Raw genomic sequence first — 26,166 nt, 5'->3', positions numbered from 1 at the left:
CCGATGCTGGAATTAGTGACCCATAATTTGTATCCGTTGCTTTTTGAAGTGACAAAGTGAATTTTTTGCAAGTTTCAAAGATTGTTGAAATGTTTATAATGAATTGAATGGGGTTCTTCGATTTAAAATTTTAACTATAAATGGAACTCCGAATATTGTATCAGTTACATCAAAAGTTGTATCATTGAACAAATGCACAGAAGCAAAATGTGAGGCTGGAAACGTGTGTTTATGAAGAGGTTAGTTTCCAACTGTGATTTTACATATTATTTCTCTATTGATTTCTTTATGTAATGACTGATAATTCAAATTCCAATATGATAACATACAAAACTTATACGGTACCAATTTTGATGCACCAGATGCACATTTCGACAAATAATGTCTCTTCAGTGATGCTTATCCGAAAGGTTTGAAATCCGAAATAGCAATGAAGTTTTAGAGCTATTATAGGGAAAACAGTGTGCCAAAAAGTGGAGTCAAATTTGTCCAAGGATAAGAGCTATGCGTGAGGGAGATAATCCTTAATTTTGAAATGAATTTCTAAATTTTGAAAAAGCAATTAAAAAATATGCATCCGTATTTTCAAGCTAGTAACGAAGTGCTTATCTACTTGGCTGTGGAGACCCTCGGGGACTAACAGTCCACCAGTAAAAATTTATACGGTACCAATTTTGATGCACCAGCTGCGCATTTCGACAAATAACATACAAATTAGCTAAATAGAAAGAATTTATCCACATGGGTGTACTGATATACAATAGAGTCTTGCGTAACACCAAACCACACACTCAACAATTAAGACTTCAAAACTGAGACTTTGTATTTTGGATTATTAGTGTATTAATACTCGTGAGATGGATTAAGTAATGCACTTTTGACTACATCTTCCTCTTTGTTTCAGATTTTTGTACCGAACATTACATGCAACGAATTTGTAATGCTTAGTGCAGCCAAAAATACACTGTCTAATTTATTTTCCTGTCAGTCCAACTATGATCTTTAAATTAATGTTGGATAAAGTAGAACAGAAGGATATACATTCAGATCTAGTTTTAGCTTCTCACAAACATATTTAGTATATGCAATTTGTATACGGATCATCTAGAAAATGTTAACTATGTCCCCGTGTATGTTTCAACCGCTGGTGGATTAAAGGAAGTGGGGTGGGTAGGTGTAGACCACAGGGACTAAGCCCGTTTTGGGCTTGACCTCTGTGATACCATAAATATAGAAAGGGGTCTAACTCCGACACAGATAAAAAAAAAAGGTCTTAAAAAATCTTAAACTAGGTAAGATATGCGTAATTTGTCGTTTTCCTTGCATAGATTAATGTTTTAACTACTTGCATGCGATTTCACTTGTTCATTTTTACTAGAACATTTACCGGTCCAGGTCATGGAAAAATAAGTCGTGTAACGTCTACACGAAGAACATTATTAAAGTATGAGGAAGTAAGTAGCGTATAATTGACGTGGAATTTTAATTGACAGGTCCGAAATCTTCCATACTAGTTTGAATCTCGCTGCTGTTATAGGCGAGAAACGACTCCATGACCTGGACCGGTAAATGTCTTAGTAAAAATAAACAAGTGAAATCGAGAGAACGATGACGTATATCTTTGTTATTTTAATAACCTGTGACTTGAAATTTGGCATGCAAGTAGTTAACACATTAATCTATCCCCAAATTACGCATAGCTTACCTAGTTTAAGAATTTTTAGACATTTGAAGCGAGTGGTTAGTTTTTTTGTCTGTGTCAGAGTTAGACCCCTTTCTATATTTATGGTATCACAGAGTTCGGCCCAAAACGGGCTTAGCCCCTGTGGTGTAGACGTATGTCGTACGTTCACTTTGTTTCATTGTCAATGACACGATATCAGAAATGAAAGACACGTTTCTTTGGGATAAGGTCTAACCGACACTGTTACTGAATTTGTGACGATTCACCTGTAACTGGTGACACCTCTAGATCAATGAAAAGGTATCAAATGCTTTGAAAATGTAATAAACATTTTACAGCACACCACATTTACATCGTGAATCAAGCTGCAATAGCACACGTTATAGGTCTGGACAATTCGAATAAGGAATGGTTTTGATGATGAAATAATACACCCTGTAAGCGATTTATCTTGTGTTATTTGGAGTCAGGTATGATATTGATGATGTAAACACATTTGATCACTGTTCGTTATACCCACCGTTTATTTTGTAGTCTATATGATCAGAAATTAATACTACGAAATCCCGATTTATTACCTGCACGTCGTATTCTACCTAAGGTCAATCATTACTTAAATACTTTATAGTCTAGCTAGAACCCCGAACCATCCATTTGGTAGGCTACAGCTGAGACGTTGTATGCATCATCACCAATCATTGGGATCATTACATGGGAAGTTTAGTGCAGTTCTGATCTCATCTCCATTCTTGTTACAGATTTTTACACAGTGCTTATTGCATTTTGTCGATGTTAAATGATAGCCTACTTAATACAAAATTTAATTTCGCGTTTATTCAGCTGAAATTGTCAAACTAACGATATCTGTGTAAGTGAACCTAAGGTACAAGCTTCCCGATCTAGATATAACCTTTGCATAACAATTTCGCTTTCATTGAATACTTGTACATTGTATTTCCTTGCAGTAAGAGTTATTTAAAACCGTTATTCAGAGTTATGTATGTGTTCCTTACTTACAGAGGCGGATCTAGGGGGAGCAGGGTAGAGTTTGACACTGTATTTAACATAAGAACTACTTGTACATCTAATTTTACACACGATAGGCATTGAAAGATGTCTAGGGGTCATACTTAAGCTATACATAGGTCGAATTATTTCGGCACTTCATTTAATTATGATGATGTTTCTACATGTAATGAAAATTATCATATGTGATGTAAAACATCAAATAAAATCAGTAACAAAAAAAATCTGCGATCTGGACTTTTATTTCGCTGCCATTGTACTGGTCTGCTCCAGTATTGTTCACACACGGGCGACAGGCGATGGTATGGTAAAGCACCCTCACTGCTACGGCACTGAACAGCAAGTATACATCTAAATTTGTGGTTCCTCAGCTCAGTTAAGGCTTCTCGGGAACAAGTACAGTGCTGTATATAAATGTACATCGGTGCACTTCGCACCATATGACGTCACGATAAAAATGTACGTCACGACATACAAGTTCTTAGTTATATCGCCGGGAAAATGTCATATAATTTGTCATTATTTACTATCGTTATCAAGTGATACGCAGTATACATGAACCACGTTCTTGTCAAATGCTTATCATATAATCATATAATATTTCTTTTTCATATCAAATCACTCTGCATTTATCATATCTAGTTTGCACGGAGGTGATGTTCAATTTATATTGTTACCATGAAATCGCCCCTACATATTCTCCTGATTCGGATTACCACTGCTTTTAATTGATATAATTATTGAGAACAGCTGCAGTAAATGTAAAAATGCAACGGTGTACAGTGTATGGTGGTGCATAATGTTTATATATTTATATTCTTATTACATTGATATATCAGAAAAGTGTTGAGACAACTTCTGGCACAAAAGAAACCCCTCTCCGCATCTGAAAATCTCTTGCATATTCTCGAAAAATAAGAAATATGCTGCACTATACATCTAGGTTGTATAGTAATTATGTTCGGTGTCTGTGGGATACTATACACTTGAGTTTTATAGTAATTGTCTTGGGTGTCTGTGAGACACTAGACAATTGAGTTGTATAATAATTGTGTTGGATGTCTGTGAGTTACATGTCGATACTTACTAGCTATCTTCTGTTTCAGGTACAGGCCTGTATCAGGGAGGCAGAGAGAATCGAGTACCTAGTCCAGAGAGACAGTCCATTACTGAAAGCCTATGCTACACTCACCCCATTTCTCTTGGCCCCCATGCAAGCCCCTAGCACCCTGGCGGTGTCCAGTAGTGGTCCCTTCACTACCTCTCTATCTCTCCTGCCTGCATTATTGATAGTGACTTTTAATGCTATCAGGATGTTAACCTCCTCATGACCAATGGCTACATTGTCAGGAATTGATATTATTTGTAATGCATTGTGAATACCTAGTTCTCCCATTAGTGTTAACTTATGGGGACACTGTCATAGGAAACGTGTTCATATGTAGCTGAGTCATCAGAGAACCAATATGAAAGAGGCGTTTTGATTGGATAATTGGGACGAAGCAGTTATTCTATTCAGAGACCCCACCAAGCAGCTGATTTATAGGGTGAAAGAATATTGACTTCCTTGTAGGTTCCTGGATGAAGTATGTTTACAAAGACCACGAACTCCAATTGAACATACAAAAAATGATGCATGTTCTGGACAAAATAAAATGGCTAAGTACTCTTGTACTTTCTTCTGTGGTCGCTTATTTATAATTACATTGTGGTCCTGCGACCAAATACCTGACTGTGATATTCAATCAGTGCTTAAAGACAAAGAGAAACAATGATTTGTCAGGAAGTGTAGCATACTGGGATTTGATTGGAGGATACTATGGTCCAATCAGTACTACCGTTCTTGAAGGCTTTGATCGTGAGATGGTGCTATGGAATGATAGCTTTACAAAGACAAACAGCATTTAAACCAACTCTAAATTGTTATTGTTTATTCAGTAAAGTGAGCATCATTCATCTTGTAAAGTGAAAGCTTGCACCTGTAACTGTTGCATTGCGTATTGTGTAAATGATGGCATTGCCTGTATGTACCTTGCGTAACTTTATGAAACATTATATCATCTTTATTTTTAGTACTAGATTGAAACAAACCAAAGGTCTGCATAGTTATTAAGCTATATCATGACATTTTAATCAGGTCATCGACAAAAAAATCAGACACTAAAAGTTATATTTTGTGGTGGAAAGAGCTGCTTTTTTGTTTTATCCTACCTCTTGGAAAGTTTTTATTTCTGTTAAGTGTGACTGGTCAGAATCTCATACATTTGTAGTAGAAGATGGAAGTTCTTTTGTATACTACTCATCAGTCACATCATGTTAGAGAGAGAGAGAGAGAGAGAGAGAGAGAGAGAGAGAGAGAGAGAGAGAGAGAGAGAGAGAGAGAGAGAGAGATGGTATGTATATTCAGATGTTTTATATCTGTAAAGACTCAACCCCAGGGGATCTACATGTACTGTGAAATCATATGATTTCATTGGATTAGATTTCTGTGGTTTGAGAAAAAATACAATATGATTGTGGCAGATGGTGTGTACCTCAACTTTAAGCAGTTAAAGATGTAATTTGTTAGTCTTTAAGGTAATTATGTAGATTGTCAGTCTTTTTAAGGTAATTTATTATGTAGATTGTCAGTCTTTAAGGTAATTTATTATGTAAATTGTCATTCTTTAAGGTAATTCATTATGCAGATTATCAGTCTTTAAAATAATTCATTATGTAGATTAGCAGTCTTTAAAATAATTCATTATGTAGATTGTCAATCTTTAAGGTAGTTCAGCATTTCCTGTTGATGTACGATTTGATTCTGTGGGTAATGGCTGTGCTAAAAAAATCACACCGTATAAAAATGATTGTTTTCACAGTTATGGATATATTTTAAATTTCACGAGACATTTGCAGAATTGTCTGAGGAGTCTGGAGATTGATTTTTGTTGAGTATTGATCTGAATGAGAGGAAGTGTAACTTGTGAGCGCTTTGTTTGTCTGTGTAAGTGGAGTGTGTCACATCTTGTTTATCTGTCTGTGTGTATAGCATATGTCACATTAAACTCTACAAATTTGTAAGCCGTCTCTCTGTAAGTCGGGGAGGCCATTTTGTATTTAGATAATCAGTATCTGTCTAGTCATGGTTGCCTGAGGACACAATGATTGTATTTTTTCTTTATATTTTGTACGGTTAGACTTTTTATATCCATGTCCTCCCTGAGTTTTTTTCTGATGTGACTTATCTAATTTATTTATTTGAATCTTTGATATAAACCAGAGGTAGCGGTTGTCATTAGATATATATCAAAGGTAGCAGCTGAATGGCATACATACAAACTCATTTTATTTTAAGAGAGATGAAGCTTTGATATTGAAATATTAGGCTTTAAGTTAATATCTGTCATTGGGGAGTGATACTAATACACTAAAATTTATTTCTGACAAGTGACAACTTGATATTTTGTTTCATAGCACTGACGTTCTGACCGAAAAGTGACCACATTGTGCTAAAATCCATGGCTGAAAAGTGACAAGAATAAGTTACAATTCACCACTGACAAATTACAAAAATGAGTTAAAATTTACCTTTGACAAATGACAAGAATAAGCTAAAATTTATCTCTGACAAATGACAAGAACAAGCTAAAATTTACCTCTGACAAATGACAAGAATAAGCTAAAATTTACCTATAAATAATGACAAAATAAGCTAAATTTTAATTATGACAAAACACAAAAATAAGCTAACATTTACCCCTGACAAGACAATGAGATAACACTCGTTTCTGACAAGTGACAAATTATTAAAAATCGGCATTGACAGGAGATGTCAGTGTGTTTTAATTCATTTCTATCAAAGAATCTTCATCACGTACGATTTTGAAAACTTTCTGCAAACTTGACATTTTAGAAAAAAAAATACCATCACACAAACAATCCTACATTAAGCACCCCTCTCCGTAGACAACGAGAAGATCACTGGGTCAGGACCCTAGGCACTGCATTTCCATATGGATGCAATGATAATGTATATGATGTGGGAAATTTGAGTAGTCCACAAGGAAATAACGTTAATGTGATGGGACTCTTTCCCAATACCCAAAGATGAAAACGCAGTCACGGACATCGTTCATATAAAAGACCAAGTATAAATGGTGTCACGTTTGATTCACTTTTGCCTCACGTCAACAGACAATTGGGTCCACATCATATTCGTACAAAACTTTACTCCATTGAGGGTTTTACATACGTTATTTGAAGAAGCTATGGCTAGTCTATACTTGGATTTTTCAACACCTGAATATAGACTTAACTCTATGATTATGGATGTTGCCTACCACAGGCTCTATAAACCAGCACGGACCATGGATGATATTTCTTCCAAATCATGCCGTCAGTTCCTTAAGCTCAAATTTACAAACAAAGGAATAAATGCCGTCAACATAAGCAACATTCTTCGTCATAAAAGGGTTCAGTCGTGTATTCCAACTTATTTCAAGTTCAAATATACACCCTGTATTTCCTACAGCTATACTTCTACTATTGCATCCAAACTTTTTAATTATAAACAAACTGTGCAGTGCTTAGATATAGACCATCTTATACGTAATCCACCAACATGTTCTTGTTCTTCATCTTCTTTCAACTACAGTCCAGCTGGACATGTCATTACTGGTGATATTGATATAGTTGAAAATGAAGACCTCAAATCACTTATTCTTAAAGGTCCTCAATACAGAGAATCTCAGTCTTTTAATTGGCGACATAACTTCATCTCTATTATGAGTTCTGTCGAAGATTATGCCAGGCGATGAGCTAAATATGAAAAAGAAGAACTTAATACATTGTCAGAATGGGTTAAAAGCATAAGAGGGATATTAAAATCCCGCATTAGACACATGAAAACAAAAGTACGTACCATCTATCCTTCTTAGTTTAGTAAATCAGAAGCGATAAAAGAATTAGATAGGTTACATCAGGAATATGTTTTGGTTCCAGCTGACAAAGCTAGTAACAACATTGTCTTTGTTTGTAAGGCTCATTATTACAACTGTATTTTAAACGAACTTGGCATTAATTCCACTTTTGGTAATCATACTTATACTCCAACTGCCCTTTCAGAAGACGAAATTCTTCAAAGCCATGCTTCAGTTTTAGACACATTTAATATTCCAGTCAATGGGTCAAATGAATATGAGTTACCGTACCTATACTGGATTCCTAAACTACATAAAAACCCTTACAAACAAAGATGCATTGCTGGATCCAGTAAGTGCTCTACCAAGCCCCTATCTTTGCTCCTTATGAAAATGTTAACAGCTGTGAAGGAGAAACTTCAAACTTACTGTGCGACTACATATGCCAGAAGTGGTGTTAATCAAATGTGGATTTTAAAAAATTCTGAAGAACTTTTAGTAAACTTGAAACCACAGAATTTTTTCCCAAATCAATAGCATTAAAACCTATGACTTTTCAACACTATACACGACCATTCCTCACGATAAATTAAAGACTAGACTTTTTGACATCATAGACAGTTGCTTCTTCAACAAAAACGGAAAACGGAAATATTCATATCTAGTGATCAGTCATTCAAAAACTTACTTTATTAAACACCACTCTGATTCCACGCACAAGTACTCTGAAGTTGAAATAAAAAAATATGCTAGAGTTCCTCATTGACAATATCTTCGTGGTCTTTGGTGATCAGGTCTTCCAACAGTCTGTTGGAATTCCCATGGGCACGGATTGTTCTCCTTTGTTAGCTGACCCTTTTTTATATTTATATGAAGCAGAATCTATTCAAAAACTTCTATGTGAGAAGAAAAAATCTCGCTGTGACCTTCAGTTCGACTTTTAGATATATCGATGACGTTTTGTCTATTAACAATGGTAACTTTCATTCATCTGTCGATTTGATATATCCCTGTGAGCTCGAAATAAAGGACACCACAGAGTCGTCCACTTCTGCTTCATACTTAGATATTTTATTGAAAGTAGACATTAACGGCAAAATAACAACTCAACTGTATGACAAACGGGACGATTTCAGCTTCTCCATCGTCAACTTCCCACATTTATGTAGCAATATTCCATTATCACCTGCATATGGTGTTTAGATATCTCAACTGATTCGATATGCAAGAGCTTGTTCTGGGTATAGTCAGTTTTTAAATCGAGGTAAGCTACTGACAAACAAGTTGATGGTACAGATATATCAACAGTCTCTATTGAAGTCAGCATTTCGCAAATCCTATGGTCGTTATGACGATCTAGTTCGTCAATACAACATCGCACTGGGTCAAATGCTGTCTGACGTGTTTCATACCAATTGTTAAGCCGTTCTTGGCACACTGATTTTGACTGCGGATAACTCCGTTTACCTGATCAGGATATGGGGCTCACGGCGGGTGTGACCGGTGAACAGGGGATACTTACTCCTCCTAGGCACCTGATCCCACCTCTGGTGTGTCCAGGGGTCCGTGTTTGCCCAACTATCTATTTTGTATTGCTAGTAGGAGTTATGAGATTGATCACTGTTCGTTATCTTCACCTTGCATTCATGTGGTATATGTACATGTACCAAGTGATTTGCACGGTGTGATCACGTGATTTTGTCATGTGATTTATGTCCCGTTCAGTATTATAGCCAAACCAGAGTTGTTTTGTCATCGTATGCCTGTTACATTTATACTATGTGTACAGTTGTTTTGAATGTGCACATAGTGCATGATATTTGTTACAGAAATAAAGGGAAATGTTATTTTGTTCATGAAAGTTTGTTAAGTATTTACAACATTTGACCCGAATTCTTTGTCATCATAATCTTTTCACTTTCTTCTTTGGAGCTACTGGATGAATTTCAACCAAACTTGGCACAAAGCATATTGGCTAAAAGGAATTAAATTTCCTGTAAATGAATCATATCACCTTTTAAAGGTAATATGATTATGATAAACCAATACTTACAGGAAAAATTTTAGTTAGTGCAAATTCATGTTCAAAATATAATCCACAGGTTGATAATGGGACTGTAGGAGTGGTGTCAAATCTACAACCAACATGTTAGTTTATGATGATTTTTCTTGGTAGAACCATGTTAGTTCACACTATAATCTCCAAAGTCCAGAAATAGAACACAAGTAGCTAAGTACTTCATTACTAGCTAAAATACGGATGTATATTTAATTACTGTTATAAAGTTTAGAAATTCATTTCAAAATTAAGGATTATCTCCCTCACGCATAGCTCTTATCCTTAGACGAATTTCACTCCACTTTTTAGGCACACTGTTTTTCAATATAAAAGCTCTAAAACTTCATTGTTATTTCGGATTTCAAACATTTTGGTTGAGCATCATTGAAGAGACATTCTTTGTCGAAATGCGCATCTGGTGCATCAAAATTGGTACCGTATAAGTTTTACATTATGACCCCTGGGTCGAGGCCTCTGCTGGTGAACTGTCAGTCCCCGAGGGTCTCTACAACCCAGTAGCTAAGTACTCCGTTACTAGCTTGAAAATACGGATGCATATTTAATTACTGTTATAAAGTTTAGAAATTCATTTCAAAATTAAGGATTATCTCCCTCACGTATAGCTCTAATTCTTACACGAATTTGACTCCACTTTTTTGGCACACTGTTTTTTCCTATAATAGCTCTAAAACTTCATTGCTATTTCGGATTTCAAACACTTCGGTTGAGCATCACTGAATACACACTATTTGTCGAAATGCGTATCTGGTGCATCAAAATTGGTACCGTATGAGTTTTACAAGGAGGGTCCAAAGTATACAAATAGGACAAAAGGGGGCCCAAAGTCCAGAAATAGGACACAATTGGGGTCCAAAGTCCAGAAATAGGACACAACGTTGGTCCAAAGACAAGAAATAGGACACAAGGAGGTCCAAAGTCTAGAAATAGGACACACAGGGGGTCAAAACTCCAGAAATAGGACACAAGGGGGGTCCAAAGTCCAGAAATAGGACACAGGAAGGGTCCAAAGTCTAGAAATAGGACACAAGGTGGGGGAGGGTTCCAAAGTCCAAAAATAGGACAAAAAGGGGAAGGTCCAAAGTCCAGAAATAAAACACAAGGGGGTTCAAAGTACAGAAATAGGACACAAGGGATCCAACGCCCAAAAAATTAACACAAGGGGGGAGGTCCAAAGTCCAGAAATAGAACACAAGGGGGTCCAAAGTCCAGAAATAGGACGCAAAGGGGGTCCATAGTCCAGATATAGGAAACAAGGGCGGGAGGGGGTCAAGAGTCGCGAAACAGGACACAGGGGAGGTCCGATGTCCAGAAATAGGGCACATGGGGGGTGCAAAGTCCAGAAATAGAACACAAGGGGTCCAAAGTCTAGAAAGAGGTCACAATGGGGGGGGGGGGGTCCAAAGTCCAAAAATAGGACACGATGGGGAGGTACAAAGTCCAGAAATAAAACACAAGCGGGTCCAACGCAGAACACTTAAGGTGACGGATGAACTTGGTATGATAATGAGATCATAATGAGCTGATACGTCATGACAGTTGCTCCGCCTTGATCAGTCCATATTTGGATACACATACACAAACTCTATTTTTAGGATCGTATAAAAATTTGTCGGAATATTGTCTTTATTCTACGCTTAAAATAAGTCAATTTCTCTTGATTTGACAACACATCAGAAGGCATTATGATGAGAAATACCCCGGTGAAGTTTGCCGTATGGCTGGAATCAACGTCTGAAATGTGCTTACTACGCACATGACAAGACGACGTTCAGAAGATGTCACCTGCACAACTTTGAAATCGGAAAAATCAAAGTAAATTCTTGTAATTGAAATAATGATGTATGAATACCTGAAATCAAAGTTGTCAACAATGAAAGTAGACAACATTTGCTGTGGTTTATACATTGACACAATACTTTAGAGGTAGTATATAGTTCTTTGTTTACATACTGCAGACGTCACACGTAGCCGATGTGTATAGGCCTAGCATTAGGTGCACACACGCAAGACAGGCCTATATGTTAGAGAACTGATGCTCAAATGGTACCCGTTGTTTCTTATTTATATAAACATGAGTACTGGTAGGTATCAGTAAAATCCAAAGGCATCTGAAAGATGGACATCACATGTACTTACCCTACCCCCTCTCTTTCTTTTGATTTTTTTCTTGTGATAATTTCTCTGAAACACGTAGATTTCCTGTCTATCTCATCCTTCTTTCGATTTATGTAATCGTTCCATGCAGTTTGTAAGCTTTGACCGTACCGATATGATTTAATTGATTTATTGATTCACCAAGCATGTTGGCATACAATCATGTTTCACAATATGAGATATGTATAATGATGACAAACTAAATACTAACAGTTCATATGCATATATGTAAAAACGTGTATATATATATGGCATTTGGCATGTACATATGACATCAAACTATATAAATGCATATATATATATATATATATATATAATGGCGCTACAATTTGAGAGGTTGTGATGATAACATCCTCAAAAATAATCAGATTGTAATGCTGTTGATATTTGTACATGTATTACCGCAACTTTGATGTGATCAAAGCATGACGATTAAAACACTGGTCAGTGTAATACAGCTCACAAGGAATGCAAAAATTAAGATTAGGGTTAAAATGGGTTCTGTTATATGTCATTGATATAGAAATACTGACGATCCTAAGATGTGGTATCTTATAATCAAAACGTGCATATTATGATGCAAATTGGACTAATTTTACCTTACTCTTATGTTCTATTTTTACCCTATTCGTCACTCCATGCAAAGTTTCGCGTGTCATTTCATAATATATACATCTTGATAGGCAGCTAGCGTTTTGTTGCTGTTGTTTTTTTTCCCGGTCATTTGGCCGATATTTGTAGTGCTTGCCACTAAGAGTACTACAATGTTTTTGTACACTTCCATCTCCATATACATAAAACACATTGGTGAACATAGTTGAGTCTTTGGTAGAAAAACAAATATATTCCTTTTTCCCAAATGCGTTTAACGTTTATCTTTTTGACAAAACAATCTGAAATAAACTTTTTAATATAATATTTATTTTTAACATAAGAGTAGAAGGGTTTTACTACACATACTTTTGAAGATAGAAAAACCATTTAAATGTCTGTAACGTCACAGGGCGTATTATAATTTTAACGGCCAACTTAGATTCTTGCCATTGATAGCTCTTTTATCAAGAATCAAACAAAATACATTGCCTTGGAGTTGCGATAAAAAGACAACGAATAGCAGTCGTACTTTAAAGACAAAAGCATGGGAGATAACATGTATGCATCTTTGAAACTGTTCATTATAGTTGAATGACGTGTAAAGTCCGAACTGAATTAAACCCTGTCCGATTTTAGCAATTGCATCAAATCATGGTAGATATCTAGAATGGTGGACCTCCTTAGAGTACGGGTGTCAATATATCGGTATCATTTATATCGGTATCATTTAAAGGCCATATTTCATTTCCAAAAAAAAAAAATTGAATACAATATCCCAAACTTAATAATGCGCTCCCTTAGAGAAAATACAATCATATGATATACACGTTTGATAAATAGACAGGAACACAATGAAATTATCATTTTCTTTATCACTTACATTTCAACTATGTTATATTCGTGCACTAGTTTCAAGTAAAATTAGAACAACCCTAGCATGCATCTCTTTTAGCAAGGATTTCAAGTATAATTGAATGTCAACATTTCGGAAATTTGATGGACTTTATAATAATCATAGGTCTACTGTACTTTGCCCTGTTCTAAACCAATTGCTTGACCGTTCTTTACCTACCAAATTTAAGTGAGGATTATTCATTTTACGTTATCGGTACATTAGGTCCACGGCTGATATGACAAGTCAACAGATGCTGCATGCTCTTCGTAGGTTCTTGATCCCACCTTTGTGTTTATCCTATTCTTCATTTGCTTTCGTTTTAAATGTTTTAGATCGATAAATGCTTGTAGTCGTCGCCTTTTCTGAACAATAACAAAACTCTTGTTATATTCCTCTTCTAAAATTCTTCATCTGACAATAACAATCGAGCTTAAATAGAATTATGCGTGTTATATTTGAAAGACGATTTCCTTCCTTAAAATGATGGGGTGCTTTCTGTATGTTTCAAATGCGTATATTTTTGAACTGTTAATTGTTTTTTCTTGCAGGGTTCTTCTCGAGTTCTATCTGCAACCATCTCGCAGTATGAATCGAATTTGAATATTTCTAAAGAACAAAAAGGTACATTGCATAATTACGTGGACTTTGATTAAATATTTGATAGTAGGGAGTATGTTTTTTTCTTCATTAGACTGGAACCACATCTAATACATAACCATATCATTAGTCATACATATATTACACGAATTAAAACTACAAATTTAACTTTGTTTTCACTAGAATTTGACCATTCATTCAAAATATTGAATTTATGATTCTGAGCTCTCTCTTTAAGGTGGATCTCGTGCGAACTTTGCAAACAAGGAATTATCATCTGCATAGATGCAATCTACAGACATACCTTTAAATAATTACATGTCCCGTGAATAGCCGCTGTAAATATAATGTTGGATACCAAACATAAGCAGGTTTTTTAATGGTTGCTAAAATTGGTGGAGTGAGAACACGATGAAATCGGTATGCGATTAGGACAACAGTTTTTGTCAACCCTACCGCTAGCTTCACATCGATGTTTTCCTCTTAAAACATGCATTATACATTTTATCCTTCTTCAGTTTCAGTTCCTTGGGGATCCGGGTTAGAATAGGTCCTTAACACCCCTTGTTTGTCGTAAGAGGTGAATAAATGGGGCGGTCTTTCTGATGAGACTGTAAAAACCGAAGCTCCGTATGACAGCAGATATGGCACAATAAAAATCAACCCCTGCTCTAAGGCCACAAGCGCCGAGCATAGTCCTTAATTTTGAAACCTTTCACCGGCAATGGTGACGTCTCTATATGAGTGAAAAATTGTCGGGTGGGACGTTAAACAATATACAATCAATCAGTCAATTTTTCGTAATTTTAAAGTGCTGTGGAATAGACATATCAAAGTAGTGTCATATATGAACTGTATGTAAGTATTGTAAAACTTATACGGTAACCATTTTGATGCACCAGATGCACATTTCGACAAATAATGTCTCTTCAGTGATGCTCAAGCCGAAATTTCGAAATCCGAAATATCAAGTATATATTTCTTTAAACATTATACATGTTGGCAACGGCTACGTCATACGCTCTTGTGCTTTAATAAAAGACAATGAAGAATGTACTTTTATTCCGCATAAGGTAGTTTGTAATGAGACCCGTGTGTCTCATGAAAGCTTCAATCATTGGAACACAAGATGATTGCTATATATATGTATGACCATACCCCTAAAATGGTTTTAGAGATTTTAAAGTTAGAAACCTACATTGTATATTAACCTTTGATCTATCAAGTTAAACTTTATGTCAACAATACAGTGAACCTATCAGATCTATGTACAACATGTATCAGTAGAAATATCATATAGTATCCGTCGTACTACGACACTGTCTGTGATGACGTCAGCAAAGTGACGGTAAAGCAGTCAGATATATCATTAAGCAACTATGCACTATTGTTGTAGAAACATAGTTAATGTTTTCTATTTATAAAGACAGCAAACATTTTTAAAAAAAAATAGATGATGAAGAATTGTATGAAACACGTGCTACTTGCGCAAGTGTATCGTGGATATATCTTTTCCATCTACACTTTCTGTTGAATTCTGACCCAATATTGAAAGATTCATGTTCATTTGCAAATTCAATACTAGGTGCAATTGAAATTCTACATCTTCTTTCTAGATTTACCCCCTGAAATGATTGATAATCATATAGGTTTTACAGTGTGACCGTTGAGGCAAGCGAAGACACTAAACATCGTTCAAGACTACTTTAGTACTAAACATTTTGCAAACCTGCTTTAGGGATTTTATCCTCTTATTCGTTTAACGCGGGGAATTTAACACAGTTGATGTAAAACGTGTTTCGTAACGCTCCCAGGTACTGGCAATCTATGATAAGAAATGTGTGTTTTGCTATATAAAATTTATATTAACTTCAAGTAATTAGCTTCGATATATTTTCCTTCAACTGTCAACATCAACTATACAAACGGATGTATAAGTAAACTTGTCTGACTTAGATTTACACGCCATGAAAAAATTACTTGCGAATCTAATTAATTTTTATGATGCTTCAGATAAGAAAAAAGTGTACATCGTGGCGTTATACATTTCGAAACTCTATAGCATCTGTGTCAGACCCTAAGTGATACATGAAGTACGCCATTCAAGATTCGATATTTTGGAAAACATTAGAAACTTGCATAATTCATGGGGTGTACTTGTAGCGAATGTTAGGTGAGGAACACATGACATTTCCGCAGTGACGGAGACATTTGTCCAGAGCATTTTATATGTTTTACCTTCCGTGCTATGTAGTGCTCTTTGAAATCAAGGGAAAAAATTCTAGCAAATGAAAAATGGCGTCTAGCGATAACTTTTTGTCTTTGGAATAGTCTTGTTGACTTCAGTGGAAAACTGACCAGCTATATTTTAATTTGTATGTTGAAGGGTTCAATTGTATTTGAAGTTTTACCACACTTATCATAATTCATTAAGGTGGGTAAAAGGAGTAAAATTGTGCATTAAAAGATACCGTGTCCTGGTATAAGCACAAATCCCAAATGCTGCTATAAATCAGAAAATAAAATAAAAGATCATCGTTTCGTACATATTGATGAAAAGCACAACACCATTATGTTCATATGCAGTGATTATTCTGAGATTACAGATTTACTTACATTAATACATAGCTTCTCTGTCGCATTAAAAACTTTCTTACCTGTCACAGGTAAATCATCATCTCTAACTCATGGTATCTGTTGACGGATCCATGGTCTGCCCTCTGACTGGAATCCATTAGTGTGTGTTCTTTTAAATGAAGAATGGTTAAAATACCTAATATTGTTGGAATCGATTGTTAAGTTTAAGTGTCTATCGGCACTGCTTAGGAAATCACAAAAGAAATGTTTAGACCATGACATGATGTGCCCTTTAAAGTTATGAATAAAAATATCAGTGGTATTGCTTACAGTATGTAAAACTTATACGGTACCAATTCTGATGCACCAGATGCGCATTTCGACAAATTATGTCTCTTCAGTATAGAATATGAACATTTTAAGTTACTTTTTGTATGTATGTATATTTAGGGATTCTAAATTAAATCATTGTTATTTCATTCCTTTTAGATTTGGTATAAGAATCCCCAAACTTATGATTGAAATTTAAATATTTTACTTGATGTTTGACCTTTAGAGTAAGCATGTTTACACGTGATAGAAATTATCAATTTTCGCACCTCTTTCCTGTTTCACGATCGCAGTGGAAACTGGATTCTGCAGATATCAAATTGATGGTCAGATCTCGGGATCGCATTTCTTTACTCTGATTATGCATGTTTTTCACTCATTTTACGGTTGTAAATTCTTGGCATAGACCTTTTTCCTGAATTTGCAAGGATAGGTTTAAAAATTAAATCAAACTGTTAGTAAGCTTTTATTTTTCGGTCTGTATATTAGAATCATAAACTGAATTTATATTTGAATTGTCGGTGACAATAAATTCTAAATTTAACAACCGTGTGGTTTTTTCGAACACAAGAATTCCCCAGATTTCAGTGAACTCTCAAATAACCCACAATTACAACATGGTGGAGAACCTAAAATAATTGTTTTTGGTGATTTTTGGACAATATTTTGAATTTTCATAACATTGGGAGAGTACACACCAAGAAACGATACTTTTACAGCAACACCAGTCACTATTATCAATATAGAGTTGAACGAAACGTGAGTTTCTCGACATCGCTACAGTCAGACGTATAGCAAAATTCAACAATCACCATCATCAGTGTCTGACAAAGTTTCCATTCATAAACTTTCAGGATTTAGCAACCAAAACGGTCACAACTTCTGTCTGAGTTTGATTCATTTTGCGTGTTTCAAACTTGAACAGATGACAAAAGAAACAGCACAGCCTTCCATTTACATTTAAAAGGACCAGCTCTTGTGTGGTTTAATGCCCCAGATGTTAAAACAACTTGAAGTTCCTTAAAATCGGCATTTATATCGCAATATGTTAAACAGGATATGTTTGACCCAAACACGGTGGCTGAGAGTGCAGTTTTTAAAAGTTTACGTCTGAGAGCATTTCAAACGTTAGAGGATTTCCACAGCAAAATAATGGAAAAAAGTTACCATTTGCAGAAACCTGAAAGGGATTTGATTATAAAATTCGTAAACGAACTTCTGCATCAATTGACTTTCTTTGTAAGGACCATCTCGTTGAGGTCCTTTAAGGACACCCTTCAACAGACCAAATTAGGAGAACCCTATGTTTACCAAACTGACCTTACAGCCGTCGCAGCAGTGCGTATAAAAGAAACTAGTAATCATATTCAAAATGATGCAGACGATCACGACAGGCTGGATTAACTGGAGGCTCTTGTTCTTGTTAAGTTTCTGAATTTGTTGGACAAATGAGTCAATATTGGTAAAAAGAATGTAGTAGCATGCTTTGAATTATTATTTAATCGCATATTATCCAATGTTGATGACAAAGAATGTCTGAATGTGGATCGTGTGTATAGTAAGAAACTGTTTACTTCGAGTAGTTACCAAACAGAATGGGGAGAGTTCTTTGACAGTGTTTCTGTTAACCCGCAATTAAAATCTGATGACCTTGAAACCCTCCAAAACCTTTTGTGCAGTAACAAAAGTGTCTTTGTTACTAAAGACAATCCCGATATTAGTGTAACCATGGTAATGCAACGCACAATTTACCTGAAACCAAACGCAGTGTCAAAGCACCATAAACCTATCCTCCCACCGCAAAAACGAGAAGCATTGCGTCATCAGATAGATGAAGTATTACTCCTCTCTTAATGAAATGTTATGAATATGTATATCAAACTTACAACGAGGCTAAGGTCGTATCGAGTGAAAACAAAAATAGAAAATGGAGAAGATAAAAGCGTCTGCTACGCTCTATTTAAGTATCGTTCCAGACCTCTCGTTCGGCGTCGTTGATACATTTGTCAAAAGAGATAGCCAAGGCCTTGGAGAAAAGGAAATATCCAAATGATATCAGTATTTCTGTGAGAGATATGTAACTAACATTACAAGTAAGTGAAAACCCTTCATTTGACTTTCCCTATGAATTGCTAATCAAGAGTTAAAATACACGATGAACGTAAAGAAAGAGATTTTTACATTAAATCTCATGTTTAACCCCTTCTCTACCGTACCGGTCAATTTGACCGGTGGCGCGTAAAAGCAGGACTACGCAAAAGAAGTTTCTATTGATCTTTAAAACTACGGCCATAAGATATATAATCTTTATATCATATTTTTGGAAATTTTCTCTATTTGTTGACTATGTAATCAATAAAGTATATAAAGCCATTAGATTTAAAAAAAGCATTTAAAGTGAAGGATGGCTTCGTCTAAATATGACGCAACGCTTTGTCGCAAGGTCATTTTCCTCCTCGATTTGATTTTTTTTCATCTTCCGTATGAATTCAATATTTTTTATATTTTTGAAAAGCATATATTCCCTGCTTTCAGAAGATATAAAAATTATTGTTAACGCCTGGCAAAGTTATAAAAAAATAGCAATGTTTTGCACATGCTCGTTTTCTTACCATCTTATTTCTCAATCTTTAAACATATCAGCGTTTTACCTATATTTATATATGAAAATATGGAGAAGTAAATACAGCCTGTAAAAGTAGAGGAAATTTTCTTTTTGATGGGCCCTTATTCGTGTTATAATTCTTGGTGAATTTTATATTACGATAAAATGAAATTAGGACATGCTGAGCGGTTTTCTATAAAATTAACGACAAAACGTCGTCGCTAAAAGCGATCGACGCGCGTCGCACAATAAAGTGGTGAAAACTAAAATGTGTATTGTCCTCTTTTAGTAAATTCAGTATCTTTTGATACATTAAAACAATATACACATATGTATGAAATAATCAGCCAGGTATTCTCTGCTTTTTTTAAAATAGCATAAAACCAATATTGGTATATAACAGTTACACAACTTACATGTACATGCAACTTCATAAACACCTATTTAATTTAGAATGTTAAATCGACAAAATAAATTAAGAAAAACAAAGATACATAAAATACTTCAAATTCAGATATAAACGTTATATTTGTTCGGAATAGTAATATTTCCCCCTGCTAAACACAGAAAACTAAAAAGAAGTTCGCATATAGCCTATATGCCGATACTTTTATTTTTCCTTGATCAGGATCACGGGCCCCGCGGGGTTTTCTGAAAGTGTGCATGTTTAACACACGTGTTTCCGTTTCAACGAAAACAACACAGCTTCACTGTGACTGTCACAGCGAAGGCTTGTATTTTACATCTTTAAAACGACCTGATGTCAGAAGAAGAAGCCCTGGATCTCCTGTTGCAGGATGACCCAAACGATCACGCATTCAGTTTAAACATGTACATGTAAGTTGATGTAGCCACATAGGCCGACTAGTAAAAAATTGCAGTTGTGTCATTTTATAAAAAAAATCACGATTAATTAACGCGATTTAATGTCATAATTTGTCGTTTCATGAAAGAAAATATTTTATGATATCTAAACCAAGTGAATAACACCCAATTGTTTATTAAGAGCTGACATCATTTAATCTGTTAATCCGTCTGAGAGGGTGGATTTACTGTACAATGAGAAGGGGGGTGGGATGGTTGTAATCAGACTGGCCATTCATGACCGCTGGTAAGAAGGCTATTTTCCAGGATTTTTCCATGTTGATAAAAAATATCTTTCTATGAAAAGAAAACACAATCTGTTAGGAAAACACATATTACATGTATCATTGTAATGATAGAATTTATTGTCATAATTTGAATTATTTTCTTCATATTGTAACAGAAATATAAATGAAATGTGAAAGGGGCCGAAATGGGGGGGGGGGGGGGGGAGTACATAACATTAAAGTCTGATTATGGCAGGCTAATGAAAAATCAATCTGACTAAAGTACAGACCTATATTGTTATATATAGGTCTGTACTTTAGTCAGATTGATGAAAAATCATATAGATTTGTCTTTTATCCAAATTGCAAATGCATGCATTTTATTTACACTTAGTAGCTTATGACCATAAATTACATGCGATCCATACATGCTGGTACTGGTATGATATGAGCTGATGGGCATGTGTCCCCTTCTTGCCTAGATTTCTCTAATTTCGACTAAATCCAGACCCCATCATGTGTCATGCAAGGGGATTTAGACACTGTGCGCCATGAAGAACCAATTCAATTATTTCCCTCAGAGTTGCAGTATTTTCGCTGGACCCTGTAGGTTTTAACCTAAATTTCTTCAGTATCCCCCTCCCCCCATGTATATGCTATGCATAATGCTGACACCTACATGATGCATATCTTTCTCTTTTTTTTCATTACGCACTCTGCTACACTCGCGATGTATAATAAAATATTCCATTCATTTCTAACACATGTACGCAATCCCCTACCAAATGTCACTTCAAATACAGGACATCTCAATCTTTAAATAAATTTGAGCTGTATTTAAGTCTGAAACTGTCCCTTGCTACTAAGAAACTTATATTTGCTTTAAAACATAAACCAACAATTCTTAATTGTAATTTCTTTCCATCTTTAAAAAGTGTATTGACATCCCAATATTTAATGGGAAGTTCCCAGGTACCGTCCGCTAGTGACAATCTACTGGCAAAGCCAGACATGCATTGGAAGGATGCTGATATGAAGGACACAGGGACACGTGACCCAAGAACTGTGGCATTTCATTCGGAGCGACAACCTGGCATTCAGTTGGTATGACTCTTTGAGGTTGAATATAGGGTTAAATCAATATACATTTGGTAAACATTCCAATAAATCCAGATAATGCATTCACAAATGTAATAATGGCATCATGATACACTGATATGTTGTACCAATCTATTTCTTTTTTACTGCATTACTAGGTATCACATACATACATACAAAAAGAGACAAAACACGAAACTCATTCTATTTCTAATTATAAGGTATGACAAGTTTTCTAAACGCTGACAAATAAGGTATGTTGGCCAATACTGATTTTATTTGCAATTTCCTTTCAGATACAGGACCTGGTTATTCAGAGAACTGCAGATTTTATGAAGCTGTTTTTGACAGAAGATTTGGTTTTCTCCATCTGTGTTGCCACCAACCATTATGCTGAGATGGTCAAATCTAGGGGGAAGGATTGTCATTATGCTTCCCAAGGAAGTTCGTAGCCTCTCACTGAAGAGGAATTGTAAAGGTATTATTAGTTTTAAAGTACCGATATTGTGACAGTGATTTCAAGTTTAAAACGAATAATAAAATACATCATAAAATATTATCTTTACCAAATTTAATCTTGCTGTGCGTTTAACACATTTATTAGATGTGTACTACAATTACCTCTGATAAAATTTCATAAGTAATTAAATGCATACTAGTAATTTTCAGGGGGCATTGACGATATAAAACATTTACAGAGCCAATTGAGCACTCAAAAGTTCTGACGGTAAATTAGTATTTAGGGCTAAGTATTGAGAATTTTTTCCCCATATTTTTGTGCAGTATCTTATGCATGATTACTGTGAAGTTCTAGTAGATAAACAGATATTGGTCAATGCATGCCCCTATCGGAACAACCCAGTACAGTGTATCAAGAATGATGTCTAGAAATAAGTTTTAAGAGGTTGAATATAAGAACATTTTTGTTAAATATGATGCAAGTACATATAAATCTAGCGATTGAAAGTAAGTACTTGATCATTCGTCCTCGTTGAACTTGGAGATGAAAAATGGGTGGTACTTTTTGATAACATTTGATAAGGTGCTGTTGCCTAGCAACCAAATATATTTGAATGGAAAAACGTAAATTATTTTAGATTAACAATAAAGATCGTTGTTTTAATGTTGCAATATTTATTCTACTTTGTGGAACATAATGGCAAAACATCATATTATTAGAAAATGATGGATATGTATATCAAGTATAACGTTTCCATTTTATGACCTTTGACCTTAATTATCTTCATAATATTTTTTGTTAAAAACCTTTTAAAATGATAAAGATTTATTTAAAGATTATATTTTTAAAATAATGTGACATTTACTAATCATCATTCAATGTAATTATGTTCAAATTGTGTCGAATGTATGCAGAAAGGCAAATTATGGTCAAAGGTGTACTATGAGTGTTGTTACTTAGCAACCAAAACTATTTGTTTTTCAATAAAATTGATTAATTTGATTGTGATGTTTTTGTAGTATTTTAAAAGGCACATCAGCTCATACATTTATAATTTCCTATTTTTGACTCTAATCTAATGAGAGGGGTCGTAATATATATATTTCACAGAAAAAAGATTGCAAAAATGTGCACGTATATGACCTTTGACCCCGTAGACCTCTATGAGGTCATGGGATACTTTGACAAACTTTATAAGAAATTGTTCCCTGTCCAATTCCTAACAAAATTATATGTCATATTCCTATCCCAAATCGTGATACATGCAGATTTAAGTCCATGTAAAAACATTGTCATTTAATCTTTAAAAACCTCTAAAATGTAACGGTAATCACCATCACCATCAATCAAATAACTCATCAAATTTGTATTTTCAAACAATTTAGCTCACAGTGCTGTGAATGAATGTGTTGTGAAGGGGAAATGTCAGAGATCCCAGCGCAAGAATGAATCACCTCACGGTGTCGAGGTAAATATGGAAGAGAAAATTACTTGTTTGTGATATGATAGCCTTTTGTACTCTGTACTATATAGGCACAAATCTGAAGACCTATTTCATCAAAAAATTCAACCTAGGGAGAATATCTGTATCAAACTTTTTCTGAAATTACTAATTACTAATGTAGATTTGAATCATATTTTTGCTTAATTTAAATGAAAAAAATGTGTGGGGTAGTGTGCATTGGAACAAAGATTTGAACCATTTTGTGTCCCCACTCCCTTCTTACACTGACATACATTCTAAACAATAACAATATACGATATGTTATAAAATGTGTATATTTCAATTCATATTTACAAATTCTATATATTTATTTCAGTATATGATAAATAATCAGAAAACATAAATAATATATGCATATATACAAAACTAATTCATTTATAATTACAGAATGTGTAAAACATATGCCCCCGCATCATCATTTTCTAATTTCCATGCACTGTGACCTTGATCTTTGACCTTCTGACCCCAAAATTGATAGGCATCTTCCCGTCTTTGTATGTATCCATATGTCCAAATTTGGTTTGAATAGAATGCAAAGTATTTGAGTTATTATCCAGAAACTACTTTTAACAGTCAACTTCCATGTGGCCATGAGGAAGAAATCTGCACTTCCTGGTATGGTTCTTCATATGATGAGAGCACAACTCATCCCTCTCACTGTGGTTACCAAATGGATGTAGCTAAAAAGCAAATATTGGAACTCAATTTCTATCAATACTGTAAATTCTTAACAATAGAACAAAATATACTATTGGGTTCACCACCTGACTGCTAATACACCAACTTCAACTAACTCCAATTTTTGTCTAGTCAGGGATTATGTTTTAATGCCTTGCCCAACAAATTGTTACTCTAAAATAATTTCTTAGGCAAAATGATTTACATGTATATGAATTTGTTCGCGAATAAATTACTATTTATGAAATATATGCTAAACTTCTAATCAGGATTTTTTTTTAAATGTGCATTTCCAATACCCTATAAACAAATTTTAACATTATTAAATTTGTTTGACAATTACACTTTGAAGGATTAATTAAAATAAAATTTTGACAAAATAATTTAATTTTCTAGAACTGATTAGAAACAAATTATCGATCTAGTAGCCCCCCCCCCCCCAAAAAAAACCCACCATATCTATACTTGTATATAGAGTCAACAAAATTATCTTTTAACTAATTTGTACAGGAATGGCGCGTCATAATTCTCTAGATGGGAGACCCCCCCCCCTTTTCCCTTTGAACTCTTTTTAATGAATTAAATTCGCTGTATACTTTGGCGATTTTTTAAAACAATGATATAGATTACACTTTTTAATCAAAATGATGCTTAAATAATGATACATTGAACGTTAGGAGCGAAATTCGCTCGTGACCGACTAGGCGGGATCGAGAAGATCGCAGATCAATTAAGGTACAGATCTACATAGTTTGTAGATTTTATTTTCATAAAAAAATCTTGTATATTGAAAAACTTACAAATGCATTCAATACTATATCAGCAGCCTCTGATTCGGGTACTACATCGCTAACATTCTTCCATTACCCCCTCTCATCTGACATTGTACAGTACTGTACTGTATTGTGTCACCATAGTCATATAGGGTCTGTAAGTCTCGTCATGTGATTGCCGAGATTTAGCGAGATTATTAACTTCCGGGTACATCAACATCTCAGAGTGCACTGTGTAGAGAGTGGTATACATAGATATAGTGTTATCAATCGATTGTGAGGAGGTTTTAACGAGATAAACATGGGAATTGAACCATTAGTGGAGTCGTCGAGGATTCTTTGCTTCGTGTTTGACGAATTACGTGTAATAACCGCCAGTGTACTAGCATCGACGAAGGTACGTCTTGCAGATAAAGAGCAGGTTGGTAAAAGCGTAATCAATGAGCTAGAGAGATGTACGATTCGTTTTCATATTCTCAAATCATTCCAATTGAAAATATATTAATACTTGAAAATAAAAACGGATTATGCATAGAAACTTGCTTTGTGTTTATACGAAGGTACTAGGGAGATCGGAAGGGGGTGGGGGTGGGGTGGGGTGGGGGTGGGGGGTGAAGAACGATACTACATGTACGTACCTGCAGTGTACAGTTGTATACATATTCAATAAACAAAGCGCATTAAATGTGTCTATCTATATCAGTTACATCACAGATGAGTTAAGACTGTTTAATATTTTAAAATTATTTTAAAGATATGCCTTGAATCTGAGGATAAAGGTGTTCATTGTGCAGTCATCATTAATGTGGATGTCTGATGCCAGTATGCCCTTAATGGTGCAGTATAAGTGTCGATCTTCATATGGCAGCAAATTTTCAAAGACAGGTACACAATTTAAAGATAAAAATAATATCAATACATGTTTGGATCTATATCTATTATGATCATAATACTTATAAGTTTATATGTTGTAAACTTTCTTGCTTTTTAGAAATTTCCTTCTTTATAAGCTGTTTTGCTGTTATGCCCTCTGGGCCCAAAATTGAAATAAACTTATCTTATCTTATCTAAACCCAAAGTATGTAATGAATGGGTTCGAACTGTGAAGATAAAAATTTT

Source organism: Ostrea edulis, chromosome 10 (genome assembly GCF_947568905.1).
Source record: "Ostrea edulis chromosome 10, xbOstEdul1.1, whole genome shotgun sequence".
Lineage (NCBI taxonomy): Eukaryota > Metazoa > Mollusca > Bivalvia > Ostreida > Ostreidae > Ostrea > Ostrea edulis.
This window is presented reverse-complemented; position numbering follows the sequence as displayed.